Here is a 26975-nt window from a genome sequence, read left to right as displayed (position 1 = left end):
TGGTAATTTTACAAATACAAAAAATAGGTTTTACTCATAATGACAGTATATCTGCCACACTCAATATGACAGTTATTTAAACATAACTCTAAACCAAACATGGTTAATGGCTAATAATGCCTGGAGAAATGTATCTTTGTGAGTTTTACTGGAAAACATTTTTTTTAAGGTTTATAAAGACACAAGTTAGTATTTTTTACTCAATATGACAGTATAACTGTAATACTAAATGTAAAAAATATATAAACATAACTCCAAAACCAAACATGCATTATGTTTAAAAATGCCTGTAATTTTGTATCCATGCGAGTTTTACTAAAATCAATTGTTGAGTTTTACGAGAATAAGTTGTTTTTGTAAGGTTTGCAAATACAAAATATTGGTTTTACTCACCATGATAGTATACTGTCACATTCAATTTGACAGTTATTTAATCATAACTACCAAACCAAACATGCAAAATGGCTATAATGCCTGGAGAAATGTATCTTTGTGAAATTACTGGAAAAAAAATATTTTGTAAGGTTTGTAAAGAAACAATTTAGTTTTTTTTTTACTTAATATGATGAGCTAGCGACTTTTCCAGGGTGTACCCCGCCTTCCGCCTGATTATAGCTGAGATAGGTTCCAGCACCCCCCGAAGGGAATAAGCGGTAGAAAATGGATGGATGGATGGACAGTATAACTGTCATACTAAATGTAAAAGTAGTATAAACATAACTCCAAAACCAAACATGCATTATGTCTGAAAATGTCTGTAATATTGTATCCATGTGAGTTTTACTAGAATCAGTTGTTTTTGTATGTTTTGCAAATACAAAAATTAGGTTTTACTCACTATGACAGTATACTGTCACATTCAATCTGCCTGTTATTTAAACATAAATTCTAAACCACAGATGCAAAATGGCTAATAATGCCTGGAGAAATGTATCTTTGTGAGTTTTACTGGAAAAAATTTTTTGTAAGGTTTGTAAAGACACAAGTTAGTTTTTTTTAACTCAAAAAGACAGTATAACTGTCATACTAAATGGAAAAGTTAGATAAACATAACTCCAAAACCAAACATGCATTTTGTCTAAAAATGCCTGTAATATTGTATCCATGTGAGTTTTAGTAGAATCAGTTGTTTTTGTAAGGTTTTCAAATACAAAATATTGGTTTTACTCAATATGACAGTATACTGTTACATTCAATCTGACAGTTATTTAAACATAACTCCTAAACCACACATGCAAAATGACATAATGCCTGGAAAAATGTATTTTAGTGAATTTTACAGGAAAAAAAATATTTTGTAAGGTTTGTAAAAACACAAGTTAGTTTTTTTTACTCAATATGACAGTATAACTGTCATATTAAATATGAAAGTTATATAAACATAACTCCAAAATCAAACTTGCAATCCGTCTAAAAATGCCTGTAATATTAAATCTCTGTGAGTTTTACCAGAATCAGGTATTTTGGTAAGGTTTACAAATACAAAAATTAGGTTTTACTCATAATGACAGTATAACTGCCACGTTCAAAATGACAGTTATTTAAACATAACTCCTAAACCAAACATGCTAAATGGCTAATTATGACTGGCAAAATGCATTTTTGTGAGTTTTACTGGAAAAAACATTTTTTGTAAGGTTTGTAAAGACACAAGTTAGTTGTTTTTTACTCCATATGACAGTATAACTCTCATACTAAATGTAAAATTTATATAAACATAACTCCAAAACCAAACATGCTTTATGTCTAAAAAATGCCTGTAATATTGTATCCATGTGAGTTTTACTAGAATAAGTTGTTTTTGTAAGGTTTGCAAATACAAAATATTGGTTTTACTCGCTATGACAGTATACTGTCACATTCAATCTGACAGTTATTTAAACATAACTCCTAAACCACACATACAGAATGACTAATAATGCCTGGAGAAATGTATCTTTGTGAGTTTTACTGGGAAATAAATTTTGTAAGGTTTGTAAAGACACAAGTTAGTTTTTTTTTACTCAATATGACTGTATAACTGTCATACTAAATATGAAAGTTATATAAACATAATTCCGAAACCAAACATGCATTATGTCTTAAAATGCCTGTAATATTGTATCTATGTGAGTTTTACTACAATCAGGTATTTTGGTAAGGTTCACAAATACAAAAAATAAGTTGTACTCATAATGACAGTATAACTGCCACACGCAAAGTGACAGTTATTTAAACATAACTCCTAAACCGCACATGCAAAAATGCTAACAATGCCTAAAACAATGCATCCTTGTCAGTTTTACTCGAACATATGCTTTTTTAAGGCTTGCAATTACAAAAAGTAGTTTTTTTTCTCAATATGACGGTGATGTTTTTAAAATCCTGATAAAATGCAAAAAAAAGCAATAAAATACTTTTTCAACAAAATTCCTAAACCAAACATGCATTATGTCTTAAATTGCCTATAATATTGTATCGAAGTGAGTTTTAGTAGAATCATTTGTTTTTGTAAGGTTTGCAAATACAACATTTTGGTTTTACTCACTATGACAGTATACTGTCACATTCAATCTGACTGTTATTTAAACATAAATTCTAAACCACAGATGCAAAATGGCTAATAATGCCTGGAGAAATGTATTTTTGTGGGTTTTACTGGAAAAAGAATATTTTGTAAGGTTTGTTTGGACACAAGTTAGTTTGTTTTACTCAATATGATGGTATAACTGTCTTACTAAATTTGAAAGTTATATAAACTAACTTCAAAACCAAACATGCAATTCATCTAAAAATGCCTGTAATATTGAATCTATGTGAGTTTTACCAGAAAGAGGTATTTTGGTAAGGTTTACAAATACAAAAATTAGGTTTTACTCATAATGACAGTATAACTGCAACGTTCAAAATGACAGTTATTTAAACATAACTCCTAAACCAAACATGCTAAATGGCTAATAATGACTGGAGAAATGCATCTTTGTGAGTTTTACTGAAAAAAAAACACATTTTTGTAAGGTTTGTAAAGACACAAGTTAGTTGTTTTTTACTCCATATGACAGTATAACTGTCATACTAAATGTAAAATGTATATAAACATAACTCCAAAACCAAATATGCTTTATGTCTAAAAAATGCCTGTAATATTGTATCCATGTGAGTTTTACTAGAATAAGTTGTTTTTGTAAGGTTTGCAAATACAAAAAAAATGGTTTTACTCGCTATGACAGTATACTGTCACATTCAATCTGACAGTTATTTAAACATAACTCCTAAACCACACATACAAAATGACTAATAATGCCTGGAGAAATGTATCTTTGTGAGTTTTACTGGGAAATAAATTTTGTAAGGTGTATAAGTTAGTTTTTTTTACTCAATAGGACAGTATAACTGTCATACTAAATATGAAAGTTATATAAACATAATTCCAAAACCAAACATGCATTATGTCTTAAAATGCCTGTAATATTGTATCTATGTGAGTTTTACTACAATCAGGTATTTTGGTAAGGTTCACAAATACAAAAAATAAGTTGTACTCATAATGACAGTATAACTGCCACACGCAAAATGACAGCTATTTAAACATAACTCCTAAACCACACATGCAAAAATGCTAATAATGCCTAAAACAATGCATCCTTGTCAGTTTTACTCGAACATATGCTTTTTTAAGGCTTGCAATTACAAAAAGTAGCTTTTTTCTCAATATGACGGTGATGTTTTTAAAATCCTGATAAAATGCAAAAAAAGCAATAAAATAGTTTTTCAAAATAATTCCTAAACCAAACATGCATTATGTCTTAAATTGCCTATAATATTGTATCCAAGTGAGTTTTAGTAGAAACATTTGTTTTTGTAAGGTTTGCAAATACAACATTTTGGTTTTACTCACTATGACAGTATACTGTCACATTCAATCTGACTGTTATTTAAACATAAATTCTAAACCACAGATGCAAAATGGCTAATAATGCCTGGAGAAATGTATTTTTGTGAGTTTTACAGGAAAAAAAATATTTTGTAAGGTTTGTTTGGACACAAGTTAGTTTGTTTTACTCAATATGATGGTATACTGTCTTACTAAATTTGAAAGTTATATAAACTAACTTCAAAACCAAACATGCAATTCATCTAAAAATGCCTGTAATATTGAATCTATGTGAGTTTTACCAGAAACAGGTATTTTGGTAAGGTTTACAAATACATAAATTAGGTTTTACTCATTATGACAGTATAACTGCAACGTTCAAAATGACAGTTATTTAAACAAAACTCCTAAACCAAACATGCTAAATGGCTAATAATGACTGGAGAAATGCATCTTTGTGAGTTTTACTGAAAAAAAAAACATTTTTGTAAGGTTTGTAAAGACACAAGTTAGTTGTTTTTTACTCCATATGACAGTATAACTGTCATACTAAATGTAAAATGTATATAAACAAAACTCCAAAACCAAACATGGATTATGTCTAAAAATGCCTGTAACATTGTATCCATGTGAGTTTTACTAGAATCAGTTGTTTTTTTAAGGTTTGCAAATACAAAATATTGGTTTTACTCACTATGACAGTATGCTGTCACATTCAATCTGACAGTTATTTAAACATAACTCCTAAACCACACATACAAAATGACTAATAATGCCTGGAGAAATGTATCTTTGTGAGTTTTACTGAAAAAATAATAATATAATTTGTAAGGTTTGTAAAGACACAAGTTAGTTTTTTTTACTTAATATGACAGTATAACTGTCATACTAAATATGAAAGTCATATAAACATAACTCCAAAACCAAACATGCATTATGTCTAAAAATGCCTGTAATATTGTATCTATGTGAGTTTTACTACAATCAGGTATTTTGGTAAGGTTTACAAATACAAAAATAAGGTTTTACTCATAATGACAGTATAACTGCCACGCTCAATATGACAGTTATTTAAATAGAACTCCTAAACCACACATGCAAAATGGCTAATAATTCTTGGAAAAAATTGTAAAGTTTGTAAAGACAAGTTTTTTTTTTTACTCAATATGACATTATAACTGTCATACTAAATGTAAAAGTTATATAAACATAACTCCAAAACCAAACATGCATTATATTTAAAAATAACTGTATCATTGTATCCATGTGAGTTTTACTAGAATCAGTTGTTTTTGTAAGGTTTGCAAATACAAAATATTGGTTTTACTCACTTGGACAGTATACTGCTGTCATATTGAGTAAAAAAAACTTGTGTTATAACAAACCTTACAAAATATATACAGAAAAATTCACAGAGATACATTTCTCCAGGCATTATTAGTCATTTTGAATGTGGGGTTTAGGAGTTATGTTTAAATAACTGTCAGATCGAATGTGACAGTATACTGTCATAGTGAGTAAAACTTACAAAAACAACTGATTCTAGTATAACTCACATGGATACAACATTTCAGGCATTTTTAGACATAATGCATGTTTGGTTTTGGAGTTATGTTTATATAACTTTTCCATTTAGTATGACAGTTATACTGTCTTTTTGAGTTAGAAAAAACTAACTTGTGTCTTTACAAACCTTACAATTTTTTTATTTTTTTTCCCCCAGTAAAACTCACAAAGATACATTTCTCCAGGCATTATTAGCCATTCAGCATGTTTTGTTTAGGAGTTATGTTTAAAAAAAGTTGCGGTTATCCTCATTTTTGTATTTGTAATCCTTACCAAAATACCTGATTCTGGTAAAAATCACATATATTCAATATTACAGCCATTTTTTTACGAATTGCAAGTTTGGTTTTGGAGTTATGTTTATAAAACTTTCATATTTAGTATGACAGTTATACCATCATATTGAGTTAAAAAAAAAAAACAGTATCTTTACAAACCTTACAAAATATTTTTTTCCATTAAAAATCACAAAGACACATTTTTCCACGCATTATTAGTCATTTTGCATGTGTGTTTTAGGAGTTATGTTTAAATAACTCTCATATTGAGCGTGGCAGTTATACTGTCATTATGAGTAAAACCTAATTTTGTTATTGTAAACCTTACCAAAATACCTGATTCTGATAAAACTCACATATATTTAATATTACAGGCATTTTTAAATGGATTGCATGTTTGGTTTTTGAGTTTGGTTTTGGAGTTATGTTTCCATAACTTTTTTATTTAGTTTGACAGTTATACCGTCATATTGAGTAAAAAAACTTGTGTCTTTGCAAACCTTACAAAAGATCATTACTCTAGTAAAACTAACAAAGATTTCTCCAGGTTTAATAGCCATTTTCATGTGTCGTTTATGAGTTATGTTTAAATAACTGTCATATTGAGTGTGGCACTTATAATGTCACTATCAGTAAAACCTATTTTTTTTATTTGTCAACCTTACCAAAATACCTCATTTTGGTAAAACTCACATAGATTCAATATTACAGACATTTTTAGACGGATTGCAAGTTTGGTTTTGGAGTCATGTTTATATATATATATATATATATATATATATATATATATATATATATATATATATATATATATATATATATATATATATGTAGTATGACAGTTATACTGTCATATTGAGTAAAAAAAAAACTAACGTGTGTCTTTACAAACCTTACAAAATATTTTTCCTAGTAAAACTCACAAAGATACATTTCTCCAGGCATTATTATCCATTTTGCATGTGTGGTTTAGGAGTTATGTTTACAAAACTGTCAGATTGAATGTGACAGTATACTGTCATAGTGAGTAAAACCTAATTTTTGTATTTGTAAACCTTACCAAAATACCTGATTCTGGTAAAACTCACATAGATACAATATTACAGGTATTTTTAGACAAATTTCATGTTTGATTTTGGAGTTATGTTTCTATAACTTTCATATTTAGTATGACGGTTATACCATCATATTGAGTAAAAAAAACTACCTTGTGTCTTTATAAACCTTACAAATTATGTTTTTCCTGTAAAACTCACAAAGATACATTTCTCCAGGCATTATTAGCCATTTATCATGTTTGGTTTAGGAATTATGTTTAAATACCTGTCATGTTAAATGTGGCAGTTATATTGTCATTATGAGTAAAACCTAATTTTTGTATTTGTTAACCTTACCAAAATACCTGATTTTGGTAAAACTCACATAGATTCAATATTACAGGCATTTTTAGACGGATTGCAAGTTTGGTTTGGTTATGTGTATATAACTTTCATATATAGTATGACAGTTATACTGTCAAATTGAGTAAAAAATGACAAACTTGTAATTTTAAAAACCTTACAAATATTTTTTTCCATTAAAATTCACAGAGATACATTTTTCTAGGCATTTTTAGTCATTTTGCATGTGTGGTTTAGGAGTTATGTTTAAATAGCTGTCAGATTGAATGTGACAGTATACTGTCATAGTGAGTAAAACCAATATTTTGTATTTGCAAAACTTACAAAAACAACTGATTCTAGTAAAACTCACATTGATACAATATTACAGGCATTTTTAGACATAATGCATGTTTGGTTTTGGAGTTATGTTTATACTACTTTTACATTTAGTGTGACAGTATACTGTCCATCCATCCATCCATTGTCTACCGCTCATTCCCTTCGGGGTCGCGGGGGGCACTGGAGCCTATCTCAGCTACAATCGGGCGGAAGGCGGGGACACCCTGGAAAAGTCGCCACCTCATCATATTAAGTAAAAAAACTAAATTGTTTCTTTACAAACCTTACAAAATATGTTTTTCCAGTAATCTCACAAAGATACATTTCTCCAGGCATTATATCCATTTTGCATGTGTGCAAAATGGATATAATGAGTGTTAAGTGCCACACTCAATATGACAGTTATTTAAACATAACTCATAAACGACACATGAAAATGGCTATTAAACCTGGAGAAATGTATCTTTGTTAGTTTTACTAGAGTAATGATCTTTTGTAAGGTTTGCAAAGACACAAGTTTTTTTACTCAATATGACAGTATAACTGTCATACTAAATGTAAAAAAAATTATAAACATAACTCCAAAACCGAACATGCATTATATCTAAAAATGCCTGTAATATTGTATTCATGTGAGTTTAACTAGAATCAGTTGTTTTTGTAAGGTTTGCAAATACAAAATATTGGTTTTACTCACACCTCCCTAGAGAGGCGTTCGGGTGGCATCCTGACCAGATGCCCGAACCACCTCATCTGGCTCCTCTCGAAATGGAGGAGCAATGGCTTTACTTTGAGCTCCTCCCGGATGACAGAGCTTCTCACCCTATCTCTAAGGGAGAGCCCCGCCACCCGGCGGAGGAAACTCATTTCGGCCGCTTGTACCCGTGATTTTGTCCTTTCGGCCATGACACAAAGCTCATGACCGTAGGTGAGGATGGGAACGTAGATCGACCGGTAAATCGAGAGCTTTGCCTTCCGGCTCAGCTCCTTCTTCACCACAACGGATCAATACAGCGTCCGCATTACTGAAGACGCCGCACCGTTCCGCTTGTCGATCTCACGATCCACTCTTCCCTCACTCGTGAACAAGACTCTGAGGTCCTTGAACTCCTCCACTTGGGGCAAGATCTCCTCCCCAACCCGGAGATGGCACTCCACCCTTTTCCGGGCGAGAACCATGGACTCGGACTTGGAGGTGCTGATTCACATCCCAGTCACTTCACACTCGTCTGCGAACCGATCCAGTGAGGGCTGAAGATCTTGGCCAGATGAAGCCATCAGGACCACATCATCTGCAAATAGCAGAGACCTAATCCTGCAGACACCAAACCGGATCCCCTCAACGCCCTGACTGCGCCTAGAAATTCTGTCCATAAAGGTTATGAACAGAATCGGTGACAAAGGGCAGCCTTGGCGGAGTCCAACCCTCACTGGAAACGGGTCCGCATTGCCGGACCAAGCTCTGACTCTTGCAAAGGGAGCGAACCGCCACAATGAGACAGTCCGTTACCCCATACTCTCTAAGCACTCCCCACAGGACTTCCAGGGGTAAATGGTCGAATGCCTTCTCCAAGTCCATAAAGCACATGTAGACTGGTTGGGCAAACTCCCATGCACCCTCAAGGACCCTGCCGAGAGTATAAAGCTGGTCCGCAGTTCCACGACCAGGACGTAAACCACACTGTTCCTCCTGAATCCGAGGTTCGACTATCCGGCGTAGCCTCTTCTCCAGTACACATGAATAGACCTTACCGGGAAGACTGAGGTTTGTGATCTCACGATAGTTGAAACACACCCTCTGGTTCCCCTTCTTATAGAGAGGAACCACCACCCCGGTCTCCCAATCCAGAAGTACCGCCCCCGATGTCCACGCGATGTTGCAGAGTCTTGTCAACCAAGACAGCCCCACAGCATCCAGAGCCTTAAGGAACTCCGGACGGATCTCATCCACCCCCAGGGCGTTGCCATTGAGGAGCTTTTTAACTACCTTGGCATCCTCAGCCCCAGAAATAGGAGAGCCCACCACAGATTTCCCAGGCACTGCTTCCTCATAGGAAGACATGTTGGTGGGATTAAGGAGGTCTTCGAAGTATTCCCTCCACCGATCAATAACAGCTGCAGTAGAGGTCAGCAGCGCACCATCCTCACCATAGACGGTGTTACAGTGCACTGCTCCCCCCCCTTGAGCCGGCGGATGGTGGTCCAGAATCGCTTCGAAGCCGTCTGGAAGTCGTTTTCCATGGCTTCTCCAACTCCTCCCATGTCCGAGTTTTTGCCTCTGCGACCGCTGAAGCCGCACTTCGCTTGGCCTGTCGGCTGCCTCTGGAGTCCCATGAGCCAAAAGGACCCGATAGGCTCTTTCTTCAGCTTGACGGCATCCCTCACTGCTGGTGTCCACCAGCGGGTTCTAGGATTACCGCCACGACAGGCACCAAACTCCTTGCGGCCACAGCTCCAATCAGCCGGCTCGACAAGAGAGGCACGGAACATGGTCCACTCAGACTCAATGTCCAGCGCCTCCCTCGTGACATGTTCAAAGTTCTTCCGGAGGCGTTCCCAGCAAACCCTCACAATGCGTTTGGGCCTGCCAGGTCTGTCAGGCATCCTCCCCCACCATCGCAGCCAACTCACCACCAGGTGGTGATCGGTAGAAAGCTCCGCCCCTCTCTTCACCCGAGTGTCCAAAACATGAGACCGCAAATCCAATGACACAACTACAAAATCGATCATGGAACTGCGGCCTAGGGTGTCCTGGTGCCAAGTGCACATATGGACACCCTTATGTTTGAACTTGGTGTTTGTTATTGACAATCTGTGACGAGCACAAAAGTCCAATAACAAAACACCACTCGGGTTCAGATCCGGGCGGCCATTCTTCCCAATCACGCCTCTCCAGGTTTCACTGTTGTTGCCAAGATGAGCGTTGAAGGCCCCCAGTAGAACGAGGGAATCACCCGGTGGAGCACTTTCCAGTACTCCCTCGAGTGAATCCAAAAAGGGTGGGTACTCTGAGCTGCCGTTTGGCGCGTAAGGCCAAACAACAGTCAGGATCCGTCCCCCCACCCGAAGGCGGAGGAAAGCTACCCACTGGTCCACTGGGTTGAACTCCAACGTGCAGGCTTTGAGCCGGGGGGCAACAAGAATTGCCACCCGAGCCCGTCGCCTCTCAACGCAAGCATTATAACTCCAAAACAACAAATGCTAATAATGCTTGGAAAAATGTATCTTTGTTGGTTTTACTAGAATAATAATCTTTTGAAAGGTTTGCAGACACAAGTTTTTTGTTTTTTTTACTCAATATGACAGTATAACTGTCATACTAAATATGAAAGTTGTATAAACATATCTCCAAAACCAAACATACAATCCATCTAAAGATGCCTGTAATATTGAATCTATGAAAAATAGTTTTTTTTACTCAATATGAGAGTATAACTGTCATACTAAATCCATCCATTTTCTTCCGCTTATCCGAGGTCGGGTTGCGGGGGCAACAGCCTAAGCAGAGAAGCCCAGACTTCCCTCTCCCCAGCCACTTTGTCCAGCTCTTCTCGGGGGATCTCGAGGCGTTCCCAGGCCAGTCTGAGACATAGTCTTCCCAATGTGTCCTGGGTCTTCCCCGTGGCCTCCTGCCGATCGGACTTGCCCTAACGAAAAAAGCAATAAAAATGTATTCAAACATGTGCCTTCCCCATGTATACTGTCTCTGTCTCTGTATCTGACAGTTATTTAAAAACCACACATGCAAAATGGCTAATAAGAGATATGTATCTTTGTGAGTTTTACTGGAAAAAAATATTTTGTAAGGTTTGCAAAAACACGTCTTTTTTTTTTTTTTTTTTTTTTTACTTAAGATGACAGTATAACTGTCATACTAAATATGAAAAGTTATAAACCTAACTCCAAAACCAAACCTGCATTATGTCTAAAAATGCCTGTAATATCTTGTTGTATCTTTGTGAATTTTACTAGAATCAGGAGGTTTATAAGGTTTAAAAATACAAAAATTAGGTTTTACTCATAATGACAGTATAACTGCCACACGCAATATGACAGTTATTTAAAAACTCCTATTCCACACAAGCAAAATGGCTATTGATGCCTGAAATAATGCATCCTTAGGAGTTTTCCTCGAAACATATGCTTTTTTAAATCTTGCAAACACAAAAAGTAGTTTTTTACTCAATAAGACAGTAATGTTCTTAAAATCCTGAGATAATACGAAAAAAGCAAAAAAAAAAATGCATTCCATTATAATTCCTAAACCAAACATGCAAAATGTGTAAAAATGCCTGTAATATTGAATCAATGTATGTTTTACTAGAATCAGTTGTGTTTGAAAGGTTTGCAATTAGAAAAATTAGGTTTTTTTCACCATGACAATGTACACTCAATATGACAGTAAATTAAACATAACTCCTAAACTACACTTAAAAATGAGCTAATATTGCCTGAAAAAACCAAACATGCAAAATGTGTAAAAATGCCTGTAATATTGAATCAATGTATGTTTTACTAGAATCAGTTGTGTTTGAAAGGTTTGCAATTAGAAAAATTTGGTTTTTTTCACCATGACAATGTACACTCAATATGACAGTAATCTAGGTGTGGCGAGATTATTCTCTGCATTTGACCCATCACCCTTGATCACCCCCTGGGAGGTGAGGGGAGCAGTGGGCAGCAGCGGTGGCCGCGCCCGGGAATCATTTTGGTGATTTGGACTTGGAGGTGCTGATTCTCATCCCAGTCGCTTCATACTCGGCCATCCAATGAGAGCTGGAGATCCTGGCCAGTTGAAGCCATCAGGACCACATCAACTGCAAAAAGCAAAGACCTCATCCTGCAACCACCAAACCGGGTCCCCTCAACGCCATGACTGCAATTCTGTCCATAAAAGTTAACAACAGAATCGGTGACAAAGGGCAGCCTTGGCGGACCAAGGCTGCCCTACACTGAACAATACAGGGAGCGACCCGCCACAATCAGACAGTCCGATACCCCATACTCTTGTCTTTGAGCCGGGGGGACAACAAGAATTGCCACCCCAGCCTCTCATTGCTTGCAACGCCATAGTGGAAGACTGTCCAGCCCCTCTCGATGGAACAGGTTCCTGTGCGTCGAAGTGAGTCCAAATATATCTAGCCGGAACTTCTCCACCTCGCACACCAGCTCAGGCTCCTTCCCTCCCAGCGAGGTGACATTTCACGTCAGAAGAGCTAGCTTATGTAGCCGATGATCGGACCGCCAAGTGCCCTGCCTTCGGCTGCCGCTCAGCTCACACTGCACCCGACCTCTATAACCCAGCCCATGAGTGGTGAGCCCATTGGAGGAGGGAACCACGTTGCTTCATTGAGCTGAGCCAGCCAACAGGCGCTCGCCATCGTGCCCCACCTCTGGGCCTGGCTCCACAGGGGAGCCACGGTGACCTGCGTCCGGGCGAGGAAAAATCTAGGACCTCGATTTGTACTTTTCATAAAGGTCTTTGAGCTGCTCTTTGTCTTATCCCTCACCTAGGACCTATTTGTCTTGGGATAGCCTACAATATGACAATTTTTTAATCATAACTCCTAAACCACTCATGCAAAATGGCTAATAATGTTTGGAATAATGGATCCTTGGGAGTTTTCTTCGAAACATATGCTTTCTTAAGGCTTGCAAACACAAAAAGTATTTTTTTACTCAATATGACAGTAATATTCCTAAAATACTGAGATAATGCAAAAAAACAATGAAAATATATTCAATCATATTTCCTAAATCAAACATGCAAAATGTGTAAAAATGCCTGTAATATTGAATCCATGTGAGTTTTACTCAATTAGGTTGTGTTTGAAATTTTTGAAAATACAAATATTAGGGTTTTTTCACCATGACAATGTACACTAAATATGACAGTAAATAAACATAACTCCTAAACTACACTTAAAAATGAGCTAATATTGCCTGAAATAATGCATCCTTGTGAGTTTTACTCGAAACATATGCTTTTTTAAGGCTTGCAAACACAAAAAGTAGTTTTTTACTCAATATGACAGTAATGTTCTTAAAATCCTGAGATAATGCAAAAAAAGCAATACAAATGTAGTCAATCATAATTTCTAAACTAAACATGCAATATGTGTAAAAATGCCTGTATTATTGAATCCATGTGAGTTTAACTAGAATCAGTTGTTTTAGTAAGGTTTGCAAAAACAAAAATTAGGTTATACTCTTTATGAAAGTAAACTGTCACACTCAATATGACATTTATTTAATCATAACTCCTAAACTACACGTGCAAAATGTCCAATGATGCCTCAAATAATGCTATCTACGGAGTTTTACTCGAAACATATGCTTTTTCAAATCTTGCAAACACAAAAAGTAGTTTTTTACTCAATATGACAGTAATATTCCTAAAATACTGAGATAATGCAAAAAAAGCAATGAAAATATATTCAATCATATTTCCTAAATCAAACATGCAAAATGTGTAAAAATGCCTGTAATATTGAATCCATGTGAGTTTTACTAGATTAGGTTGTGTTTGAAATTTTCGGAAATACAAATATTAGGTTTTTTCACCATGACAATGTACACTCAATATGACAGTAAATTAAACATAACTCCTAAACTACATTTAAAAATGAGCAAATATTGCCTGAAATAATGCATCCTTGTGAGTTTTACTCGAAACATATGCTTTTTTAGGCTTGCAAACACAAAAAGTAGTTTTTTACTCAATATGACAGTAATGTTCTTAAAATCCTGAGATAATGCGAAAAAAGCAATAAAAAGGTATTCAAAACATAATTTCTAAACTAAACGTGCAAAATGTGTAAAATTGCCTGTATTATTGAATCCATGTGAGTTTTACTAGAATCAGTTGTTTTAGTGAAGTTTGCAAAAACAAAAATTAGGTTATACTCTTTATGAAAGTAAACTGTCACACTCAATATGACATTTATTTAATCATAACTCCTAAACTACACATGCAAAATGTCCAATGATGCCTCAAATAATGCATTCTACGGAGTTTTACTCGAAACATATGCTTTTTCAAATCTTGCAAACACAAAAAGTAGCTTTTAACTCAATATGACAGTAATATTCCTAAAATACTGGGATAATGCGAAAAAAGCAAGGAAAATATATTCAATCATATTTCCTAAACCAAACATGCAAAATGTGTAACAATGCCTGTAATATTGAATCCATGTGAGTTTTACTAGATTAGGTTGTGTTTGAAATTTTTGCAAATACAAAAATTAGGTCTTTTTCACCATGACAATGTACACTCAATATGACAGTAAATTAAACATAACTCCTAAACTACACTTAAAAATGAGCTAATGTTGCCTGAAATAATGCATTCTTGTGAGTTTTACTCGAAACATATGCTTTCTTAAGGCTTGCAAACACAAAAAGTAGTTTTTATTCAATATGACAGTAGTGTTCTTAAAATTCTGAGATAATGCGAAAAAAGCAATAAAAATGTATTCCAACATAATTCCTAAACCAACAATGCAAAATGTCTAAAAATGCCTGTAATATTAAATCCATGTGAGTTTTACAAGAATCAGTTCTTTTAGTAAGGTTTGCAAAAACAAAAATTAGGTTTTACTCTTTATGAAAGTAAACTGTCACACTCAATATGACAATTTTTTAATCATAACTCCTAAACTACTCATGCAAAATGGCTAATAATGTTTGAAATAATGGATCCTTGGGAGTTTTCTTCGAAACATATGCTTTCTTAAGGTTTGCAAACACAAAAAGTATTTTTTACTCAATATGAAAGTAATGTTCTTTAAATCCTGAGATAATGCAAAAAAAGAAATAAAAATGTATTCATTCAATCATAATTTCTAAACTAAACATGCAAAATGTGTAAAAATGCCTGTATTTTCTGAATCCATGTGAGTTTTACTAGAATCAGTTGTTTAAGTGAAGTTTGCAAAAACAAAAATTAGGTTTTACTCTTTGTGAAAGTAAACTGTCACACTCAATATGACAGTTTTTTAATCATAACTTCTAAACTACTCATGCAAAATGGCTAATAATGTTTGAAATAATGGATTCTTGGGAGTTTTCCTCGAAACATATGCTTTCTTAAGGCTTGCAAACACAAAAAGTATTTTTTTTACTCAATATGACAGTAATGTTCTTAAAATTCTGAGATAATGCGAAAAAAGCAATAAAAGAGTATTCCAACATAAATCCTAAACCAACATTGCAAAATGTCTAAAAATGCCAGTAATATTAAATCCATGTGAGTTTCACTAGAATCAGTTGTTTTAGTAAGGTTTGCAAAAGCAAAAATTAGGTTTTACTCTTTATGAAAGTAAACTGTCATACTCAATATGACAATGTTTTAATCATAACTCCTAAACCACTCATGCAAAATGGCTAATAATGTTTGAAATAATGGATCCTTGGGAGTTTTCTTCGAAACATATGCTTTCTTAAGGCTTGCAAACACAAAAAGTATTTTTTTACTCAATATGACAGTAATGTTCTTAAAATCCTGAGATAATGCGAAAAAAGCACTAAAAATGTATTCAATCATAATTTCTAAACTAAATATGCAAAATGTGTAAAAATGCCTGTATTATTGAATCCATGTGAGTTTTACTAGAATCAGTTGTTTTAGTAAAGTTTGCAAAAACAAAAATTAGGTTTTTCTCTCTATAAAAGTAAACTGTCATACTCAATATGACAGTTTTTTAATCATAACTCCTAAACTACTCATGCAAAATGGCTAATAATGTTTGAAATAATGGATCCTTGGGAGTTTTCCTCGAAACATATGCTTTCTTAAGGCTTGCAAACACAAAAAGTATTTTTTTTACTCAATATGACAGTAATGTTCTTAAAATCCTGAGATAATGCGAAAAAAGCAATAAAAATGTATTCAATCATAATTTCTAAACTAAACATGCAAAATGTGTAAAAATGCCTGTATTATTGAATCCATGTGAGTTTAACTAGAATCAGTTGTTTTAGTAAGGTTTGCAAAAACAAAAATTAGGTTTTACTCTTTATGAAATAAACTGTCACACTCAATATGACATTTATTTAATCATAACTCCTAAACTACAAATGCAAAATGTCTAATGATGCCTCAAATAATGCATTCTACGGAGTTTTACTCGAAACATATGCTTTTTCAAATCTTGCAAACACAAAAAGTAATTTTTTTACTCAATATGTGAGTAATATTCCTAAAATACTGAGATAATGCAAAAAAAGCAATGAAAATATATTCAATCTTAATTTCTAAACTAAACATGCAAAATTTGTAAAAATGCCTGTAATATTGAATCCATGTGAGTTTTACTAGAATCAGTTGTGTTTGAAATTTTTGCAAATAAAAAAATTAGGTTTTTTTCACCATGACAATATAACAGTAAATAAACATAACTCCTAAACTACACATAAAAATGAGCTAATATTGCCTGAACTAATGCAATATTGTGAGTTTTAATCGAAACATATGCTTTTTTAAGGCTTGCAAACACAAAAAGTAGTGTTTTACTCAATATGACAGTATTGTTCTTAAAATCCTGAGATAATGCGAAAAAAGCAATAAAAATGTATTCCAACATAATTCCTAAACCAACAATGCAAAATGTCTAAAAATGCCTGTAATATTAAATCCATGTGAGTTTTACTAGAATCAGTTGTTTTTATAAGGTTTGCAAATACAAAAATTAAGTTTTACTCACTATGACAGTATACTGTCACACTCAATATGACAGTTATCTAAAAATAACTCCTAACTACACATGCAAAATGGCTAATGATGCCTCAAATAATGCATTCTACGGAGTTTTACTCGAAACATATGCTTTTTCAAATCTTGCAAACACAAAAAGTAGTTTTTTACTCAATATGACAGTAATATTCCTAAAATCCTGAGATAATGCGAAAAAAGCAATGAAAATATATTCAATCATATTTCCTAAATCAAACATGCAAAATGTGTGAAAATGCCTGTAATATTGAATCCATGTGAGTTTTACTAGAATCGGTTGTGTTTGAAATGTTTGCAAATAAAAAAATTAGTTTTTTTTTCACCATGACAATGCTCAATATGACAGTAAATAAACATAACTCCTAAACTACACATAAAAATGAGCTAATATTGCCTGAAATAATGCATTATTGTGAGTTTTACTCGAAACATACCGGTATGCTTTTTTTAAGGATTGTAAACACAAAAAGTAGTTTTTTACTCAATATGACAGTAATGATCTTAAAAATCCTGAGATAATGCGAAAAAAGCAATAAAAATGTATTCCAACATAATTCCTAAACCAACAATGCAAAATGTCTAAAAATGCCTGTAATATTAAATCCATGTGAGTTTTACTAGAATCAGTTGTTTTTATAAGGTTTGCAAATACAAAAATTAGGTTTTATTCACTATGCCAGTTATTTAAACATAACTCCTAAACAACAAATGCAAAATGGCTAATAATGCCTGGAGATGTATCTTTGAGTTTTACTAAAATGTTCTTTTGTATGGTTTGCAAAGACACAAGTTAGTTTTTTTTACTCAATATGATAGTATCACTGCCATACTAAATAAGAAAGTTGTATAAACATAATTTCAAAACTACACATGCAATCCGTCTAAAAATGCCTGTAATATTGAATCTATGTGAGTTTTACCAGAATCAGGTATTTTGTTAAGGTTTACAATTACAAAAATTAGGTTTTACTCATAATGACAGTATAACTGCCACTTTCAATATGGCAGTTATTTAAACATAACCCCTAAACCACATGCAAAATGGCTTATAATGCCTGGAGATGTATCTTTGTGAGTTTTACTAGAAAACATATAATTTGTAAGGTTTTTTAAAGACACAAGTTAGTTTTTTTTACTCAATATAATAGTATAACTGTCATACTAAATGTATCCATTTTCTTCCGCTTATCCGAGGTCGGGTTGCGGGGGCAGCAGCCTAAGCAGAGAAGCCCAGACTTCCCTCTCCCCAGCCACTTCGTCCAGCTCTTCTCGGGGGATCCCGAAGCGTTCCCAGGCCAGCCGGCTGACATAGTCTTCCCAATGTGTCCTGGGGCTTCCCCGTGGCCTCCTGCCGGTCGGACTTGCCCTAACGAAAAAAGCAATTAAAATGTATTCAAACACAACTCCTAAACAAAACATGTGAAATGTCTAAAATGCCTGCAATATTGAATCTATGTGAGTTTTACTAGAATCAGTTGTTTTTGTAAGGTTTGCAAATACAAAAATTAGGTTTAACACTTAATGACAGTACAACTGCCACACTCAATTTGACAGTTATTGAAACATCACTCCTAAACTACACATTAACATTTTCTAATAATGCATGAAGAAATGTATCTTTTGTGAGTTTTACTAGTAACATTTTCTTTTGTAAGCATTGCAAAGACACAAGTTAGTTTGTTTTACTCACTATGACTTTACTGTCACACTCAATATGACAGTTATTTAAACATAAATCCTAAACCGCACATGCAAAATGGCTAATAATGCCTGTAGAAATGTATCTTTGAGTTTTGCTGGGAAAAATATTTTGTAAGGTTTGTAAAGACACAAGTTAGTTGTTTTTTTTTATTCAATATGACAGTAATACTGTAATACTAAATATGAAAGTTATATAAACACAACTCCAAAACCAAACATGCATTATGTCTAAAAATGCCTGTGATATTGTATCTGTGAGTTTTACTAGAATCAGTTGTTTTTGTAAGGTTTGCAAATACAAAATTTAGGTTTTACTCACTATGACAGTTATTTAAACATAAATCCTAAACAACAAATGCAAATAGCTAATAATGCTAGGAGAACTGTATCTTTGTTATAGAGAGCCTGCTGACCAACAGCATCTCTGTCTGGACTGGAGCCTGCAGTGCCTCAGACTGGAAGTCTCTCCAGAGAGTGGTGAGGACGGCGGAAAAGATCTTCAGGAATCCTCTTCCTCTTATCCAGGAGATAGCAAAAAGTGCTGCCTGACCAGGGCTCAGAAAATTTGCAAAGACTCCTCCCACCCCCACCAAGGACTGTTTTCACTGCTGGACTCTAGAAAGAGGTTCCGCAGCCTCCGAAGCAGAACCTCCAGCTTCTTCCCTCAGGCAGTAAGACTCTTGAACGCATTATAATTAAATTATCCCCTCAACTCCCCTCAAAATGGATTAACTCGCTGGAATAAACAAAAAACAATATAACATACACCCATAAACGTAGGCGCATGTGGAAAAAGTGCAATATATTTATCTGCACAGTAATCTTTTTATTTATTTATATATATTTAAGTATATTTATTTATTTTGTATGTATATTTATATATTATTTATTTATATATGCACCTTATTGCTTTTTTATCCTGCACTACCATGAGCTTATGTAACGAAATTGTGTTATCTGTAAAGTTCAAATTTGAATGACAATAAAAAGAAAGTCTAAGTCTTTACCAGAATAATGATCTTTTGTAAGGTTTGCAAAGACGCAAGTTAGTTGTTTTTTTTACTCAATATGACAGTATATAACTGTCATACTAAATATGAAAGTTGTAAAAACATAACTCCAAAACCAAACAAGCAATCCGTCTAAAAATGCATGTAATATTCAATCTATGTGAGTTTTACCAGAATCAGGTATTTTGGTAAGGTTTACAATTACAAAAATTAGGTTTTACTCATGACAGTATACCTGCCACATTCAATTTGACATTTATTTAAACATAACTCCTAAACCACACATGCACAATGGCTAATAATACCTGGGGAAATGTCTCTTTGAGTTTTACTAGAAAAAATATATTGTGTAAGGTTTGTAAAGACACAAGTTAGTTTTTTTTACTCAATATAACAGTATAGCTGTCATACTATATATAAATAAATAAATAAATGGGTTGTACTTGTATAGCGCTTTTCTAACTTCAAGGTACTGAAAGCGCTTTGACACTACTTCCACATTTACCCATTCACACACTGATGGAGGGAGCTGCCATGCAAGGCGTTAACCAGCACCCATCAGGAGCAAGGGTGAAGTGTCTTGCTCAGGACACAACGGACATGACGAGGTTGGTACTAGGTGGGGATTGAACCAGGGACCCTCGGGTCGCGCACGGCCATTCTTCCACTGCGCCAAACATTACTCCAAAACCAAACATGTAATATGTCTAAAAATGCCTGTAATATTGTATCTGTGTGAGTTTTACTAGAATCAGTTGTTTTTGTAAGGTTTTCAAATACCAAAATTAGGTTTTATTTACTTTGACAGTTAAACATAACTCCTAAACAACAAATGCAAAATAGCTAATAATGCTTGGAGAGATGTATCGTTGTTATAGCCAGCCTGCTGACCAACAGCATCTCTGTCTGGACTGGAGCCTGCAGTGCCTCAGACTGGAAGTATCTCCAGAGAGTGGTGAGGACGGCGGAAAAGATCTTCAGGAATCCTCTTCCTCCTATCCAGGAGATCGCAAAAAGTGCTGCCTGACCAGGGCTCAGAAAATTTGCAAAGACTCCTCCCACCCCCACCAAGGACAGTTTTCACTGCTGGACTCTAGAAAGAGGTTCCGCAGCCTCCGAAGCAGAACCTCCAGCTTCTGTAGCAGCTTCTTCCCTCAGGCCGTAAGACTCTTGAACGCATCATAATTAAATTATCTCCTCAACTCCCCTCAAAATGAATTAACTCGCTGGAATGAAATAAACAATATAACATACACCCATAAACGTGGGTGCATGTGGAAAAAGTGCAATATATTTATCTGCACAGTAATCTATTTATCTATTTATATATATTTATATATATTTATTATATATATATATATATATATATATATATGTACATACATATATATATATATATATATATATATATATATATATATATATATATATATATATATATATATATATATATATATATAGTATTTATATATTATTTATATATATTTATGTATCGAAATATGCACCTTATTGCTTTTTTATCCTGCACTACGACATTTCGTTCTTATCTGTGCTGTAAAGTTCAAATTTGAATGACAATAAAAAGAAAGTCTAAGTCTAAGTCTAAGTCTTTACTAGAATAACGATCTTTTGTAAGGTTTGCAAAGACACAAGTTAGGTTTTTTTTTACTCAATGGTAATATACAGTATAAATATGAAAGTTGTATAATCAAAACTCCAAAACCAAACATGCAATCCGTCTAAAAATGCATGTAATATTGGATCTATGTGAGTTTTACCAGAATCAGGTATTTTGGTAAGGTTTACAATTACAAAAATTAGGTTTTAGTATAACTGCCACATTCAATTTGACATCTATTTAAACATAACTCCTAAACCACACATGCACAATGGCAATTAATGCCTGGAGAAATGTCTCTTTGTGAGTTTTACTGGAAAAAAAATATTTCGTAATGTTTGTACCGACACAAGTTAGTTTTTTTTACTCAATATGACAGTGTTACTGTCATACTAAATATGAAAGTTATATAAACATAACTCCAAAACCAAACATGCATTATCTCTAAAAATGCCTGTAATTTTGTATCCATGTGAGTTTTACTAGAATCAGTTGTTTTTGTAAGGTTTGCAAATACAAAATATGGGTTTTACTCACAGTATAGTGTCACACTCAATCTGACAGTTATTTAAACATAACTCCTAAACCACACATGCCAAATGGCTAATAATGCCTGGAGAAATGTCTCTTTGTGAGTTTTGCAGGAAAAAAAATATTTTGTAAGGTTTGTAAAGACACAAGTTAGTTTTTATTACTCAATATGACAGTATTACTGTAATACTAAATATGAAAGTTATATAAACACAACTCCAAAATCAAACATGCATCATGTCTAAAAATGCCTGCAATATTGCATCCATGTGAGTTTTACTAGAATCAGTTGTTTTTGTAAGGTTTTTGCAAATACAAAAATTAGGTTTTACTCACTATGACAGTTATTTAAACATAACTCCTAAACAACAAATGCAAAATGACTAAAACAATGATCTTTTGTATGGTTTGCAAAGACACAAGTTTGTTTTTTGTACTCAATATGATAGTATAACTGTTATACTAAATATGAAAGTTGTATAAACATAACCCCAAAACCAAACATGTAATCTGTCTAAAAATGCCTGTAATATTGAATCTTTGTGAGTTTTACCAGAATCAGGTATTTTGGTAAGGTTTACAATTACAAAAATTAGGTCATGATGACAGTATTACTGCCACATTCAATATGACAGTTATTTAAACATAACTCCTAAACCACACATGCAAAATGGCTAATAATGCCTGTAGATATGTATCTTTGTGAGTTTTACTAGAAAAAATATATTTTGTAAGTTAGTTTTTTTTACTTAATATGACAGTATAACTGTCATACTAAATCCATCCATTTTCTTCCGCTTATCCGAGGTCCGGTTGCAGGGGCAGCAGCCTAAGCAGAGAAGCCCGGACTTCCCTATCCCCAACCACTTCGTCCAGCTCTTCTCGGGGGATCCCGAGGCGTTCGACAGCCCAGCCGGGAGACATAGTCTTCCCAATGTGTCCTGGGTCTTCCCCGCGGCCTCCTGCCCGTCGGACTTGCCCTAATGAAAAAAGCAATACAAATGTATTCAAACACAACTCTAAACCAAACATGTAAAATGTCTAAAAATGCCTGTAATATTGAATCTATGTGAGTTTTACCAGAATCAGGTATTGTGGTAAGGTTAACATTTACAAAAATTAGGTTTTACTCATAATAACAGTATAACTGCCACATTCAATTTGACATTTATTTAAACATAACTCCTAAACCACATGTGCACAATGGCTAATAATGCCTGGAGAAATGTCTCTTTGTGAGTTTTACTGGGAAAAAAAATATTTTTTAAGGTTTGTACAGATACAAGTTAGTTTTTTTTATTCAATATGACAGTATTACTGTCATACAAAATATGAAAGTTATATAAACATTACTCCAAAACCAAACATGCATTATGTCTAAAATTTCCTGTAATATTGTATCCATGTGAGTTTTAGTAGAATCATTTGTTTTCATAAGGTTTGCAATTACAAAATATGGGTTTTACTCACTATGACAGTATACTGTCACACTCAATCTGACGATTATTTAAACATAAGTCCTAAACCACACATGCAAAATGGTTAATAATGCCTTGAGTTATGTATCTTTGTGAGTTTTACTAGAAAAAAAATATTTTTCTAATGTTTGCAAAGACACAAGTTAGTTTTTTACTTAATATGACAGTATAACTGTCATACTAAATCCATCCATTTTCTTCCTGCTTATCCGAGGTCAGGTTGCGGGGGCAGCAGCCTAAGCAGAGAAGCCCAGACTTTCCTCTCCCCAGCCACTTTGTCCAGCTCTTCTCGGGGGATCCTGAGGCATTTACAGGCCAGCCAGGAGACATAAATAGATAGATAGATAGATAGTACTTTATTGATTCCTTCAGGAGAGTTCCCTCAGGAAAATTTAAATTCCAGCAGTAGTGTACAAAATTGTAAAAAGTGAAAAGTAAATAATGGGGGTATAAATTTAAACAAAATAGAAACATATTACAATAGAATAAAAATAAAAAGCAACAATGAGAATAAAAATATAACAGTAAAATAAGAATATAACAAGAGAAACTAGGCAGTAGTGACCATGTTTTGAAAAAATATTGCACTCTTATTGATTTGCATCCCCTGTCATCCTAGTAGCCCCCCTCCCCCAAGAGAAGAGTTGTACAGTCTAATGGCGTGTGGGACAAAGGACAGCCGCCTCAGGAAGTACAGCTCTGTCCTTTCCTGTACAAGTGGTCTGTGTTAACAGTCCAGTCCAGCTTATATTAAATCCATGTGATTTGCATTCTTATGCAAATCACATGGATTTCCTCAAAAGAAGAAAAAGTGTTCCTCCCGGCAGGACCTGAAGGTGTCGTCAGGACACCGGCGGGAGGCGTCGGAGGAAACAATCTAAACTTTGGCAGAGTTCCAACTGACGGCTGGAAGAGGAACTAAACGTGCAGCGTCATATCCACCCACACCCCAAGGTACTTGAATGATAGTCTTCCCAATGTGTCCTGGGTCTTCCCCGTGGCCTCCTGCCGGTCGGCCTTGCCCTAACGAAAATAGCAATAAAAAATGTATTCAAACACAACTCCTAAACCATACATGTAAAATGTCTAAAAATGCCTGTAAAATTGAATCTATGTTTTACTAGAATCAGTTGTTTTCATAAGGTTTGCAAATACAAAATTAGGTTTTACACATAATGACAGTATAACTGCCACACTCAATATGACAGTTATTTAAACATAACTCCTAAACCACACATGAAAAATGTCTAATAATGCGTGAAGAAATGTATCTTTGTGATTTTTATTAGAAACCTTTTCTTTTGTGAGGTTTGCAAAGACACAAGTTAGTTTTTTTTACTCAATATGACAGTTACTGCCACACTCACTATGACAGTTATTTAAACATAACTCCTAAACTCATACTTGCCAACATTGAGACCTCCGATTTCAGGAGGTGGGGGTGGGGAAGGCATGGTCGGGGGTGGGGTGGGGGCGTGGTTGGGGGTGTGGTTAAGAGGGGAGGAGTATATTTAGAGCTAGAATTCACCAAGTCAAGTATTTCATATATATATATATATATATATATATATATATATATACATATATATATATATATATATATATATATGTATGTGTGGGAAAAAAAATCACAAGACTATTTCATCTCTACAGGCCTGTTTCATGAGGGGGGGTACCCTCAATCGTCAAGAGATTTATATATATATATATATATATATATATATATATATATATATATATATATATATATATATATATATATATATATATATATATATTTATATATACACACATTTATAAAAAAAAACTTGACTTTCAGTGAATTCTAGCTATATATATATATATATATATATATATATATATATATATATATATATATATATATATATATATATATATATATATGTATGTGTGGGGGAAAAAATCACAAGACTACTTCATCTCTACAGGCCTGTTTCATGAGGGGTTCCCTCAATCATCAGGAGATATAAGACATATATATATATATATATATATATATATATATATATATATATATATATATAAAATAAATACTTGAATTTCAGTTTTCATTTATTTACACATATACACACACATAACACTCATCTACTCATTGTTGAGTTAAGGGTTGAATTGTCCATCCTTGTTCTATTCTCTGTCACTATTTTTATAACCATGCTGAACACCCTCTCTGATGATGCATTGCTGTGTGGCACGCACAAAAGTGCTTTCATCAAATGCACGAGAGTCTGGAATTTTCCATCCCTCCCGAGCATGGCCAAAAACCGGTCAATCTTTGCTTCCTGAGGAAGATTTTCACTGCCAAGCACTTGGTATTCCACTACTTCTTCCCGGAGGCTATCCAGGTCCAATCGCAGCTGCGGCTTGGAACTTATAAGCGTGTTTCTTCATCTTACTCGTCGTCGGCGTCGCCATGGCTGTATCTTCCGCGTTCTTCTGCTTCGTCTCCTTGTTGTGTGCGCAGTTGTGCACTGCACTCTCCTGGATGTTATTGTCACATATGCATGTACAGTAGATGGCAGTATTGCCCTGTTTAAAGAGTGTCACAACATTGCTGTTTACGGCAGACAAACTGCTTTACGGTAGACGAAAACGTGACTGCTGTTGTTTTGTGTTGTTACCGCGCTGGGAGGACGTTAATGAAACTACCTAACAATAAACCCACATAAGAAACCAAGAACTCGCCCTCGATCATTCTACAGTTATAACGTGATTGGGCAGGCATGCTGTTTATATCGTGGGAAAGCAGACGTGAATACAGGCTGTCCTCACTCAGATCAGCCTGAATTTCGGGAGATTTTCGGGAGAAAATTTGTCCCGGGAGGTTTTCGGGAGAGGCGCTGAATTTCAGGAGTCTCCTGGAAAATCCAGGAGGCTTGGCAAGTATGCCTAAACTACACATAAAAAATGGCTAATAATGCCTGAAATAAGGCATTCTTGTGAGTTTTACTCGAAACATATGCTTTTTTAAGGCTTGCAAACACAAAAAGTATTTGTTTTCCTCAATATGACAGTAAAGTTCTTCAAATACTGAGATAATGCGAAATAAGCAAAAACAATGTATTCCATCATAATTCCTACACCAAATAAGCAAAATGTCTAAAAATGCCTTTAATATTGAATCTGTGTGAGTTTTACTAAAATCAGTTGTTTTGGTAAGGTTTACAAATACAAAAATGAGGTTTTACTCTTTATGACAGTTATTTAAACATAACTCCATCCATCCAGCCATCCATTTTCTTCCGCTTATCCGAGGTCGGGTCGCGGGGGCTGCAGCCTAAGCAGGGAAGCCCAGACTTTCCTCTCCCCAGCCACTTCGTCCAGCTCCTCCCGGGGGATCGTGGGGCGTTCCCAGGCCAGCCGGGAGAGATAAGCTTCCCGTTTCCTGGGTCTTCCTGGGCATGTTCCTTCGGACATGCCCGAAACACCTCCCTAGGGAGGCGTTCGGGTGGCATCCTGACC

The sequence above is a fragment of the Nerophis lumbriciformis genome, linkage group LG18, assembly GCF_033978685.3.
Source record: "Nerophis lumbriciformis linkage group LG18, RoL_Nlum_v2.1, whole genome shotgun sequence".
Taxonomy (NCBI): domain Eukaryota; kingdom Metazoa; phylum Chordata; class Actinopteri; order Syngnathiformes; family Syngnathidae; genus Nerophis; species Nerophis lumbriciformis.
The sequence above is the reverse complement of the archived record's forward strand: the minus strand, read 5'-3'. Positions refer to the sequence as shown.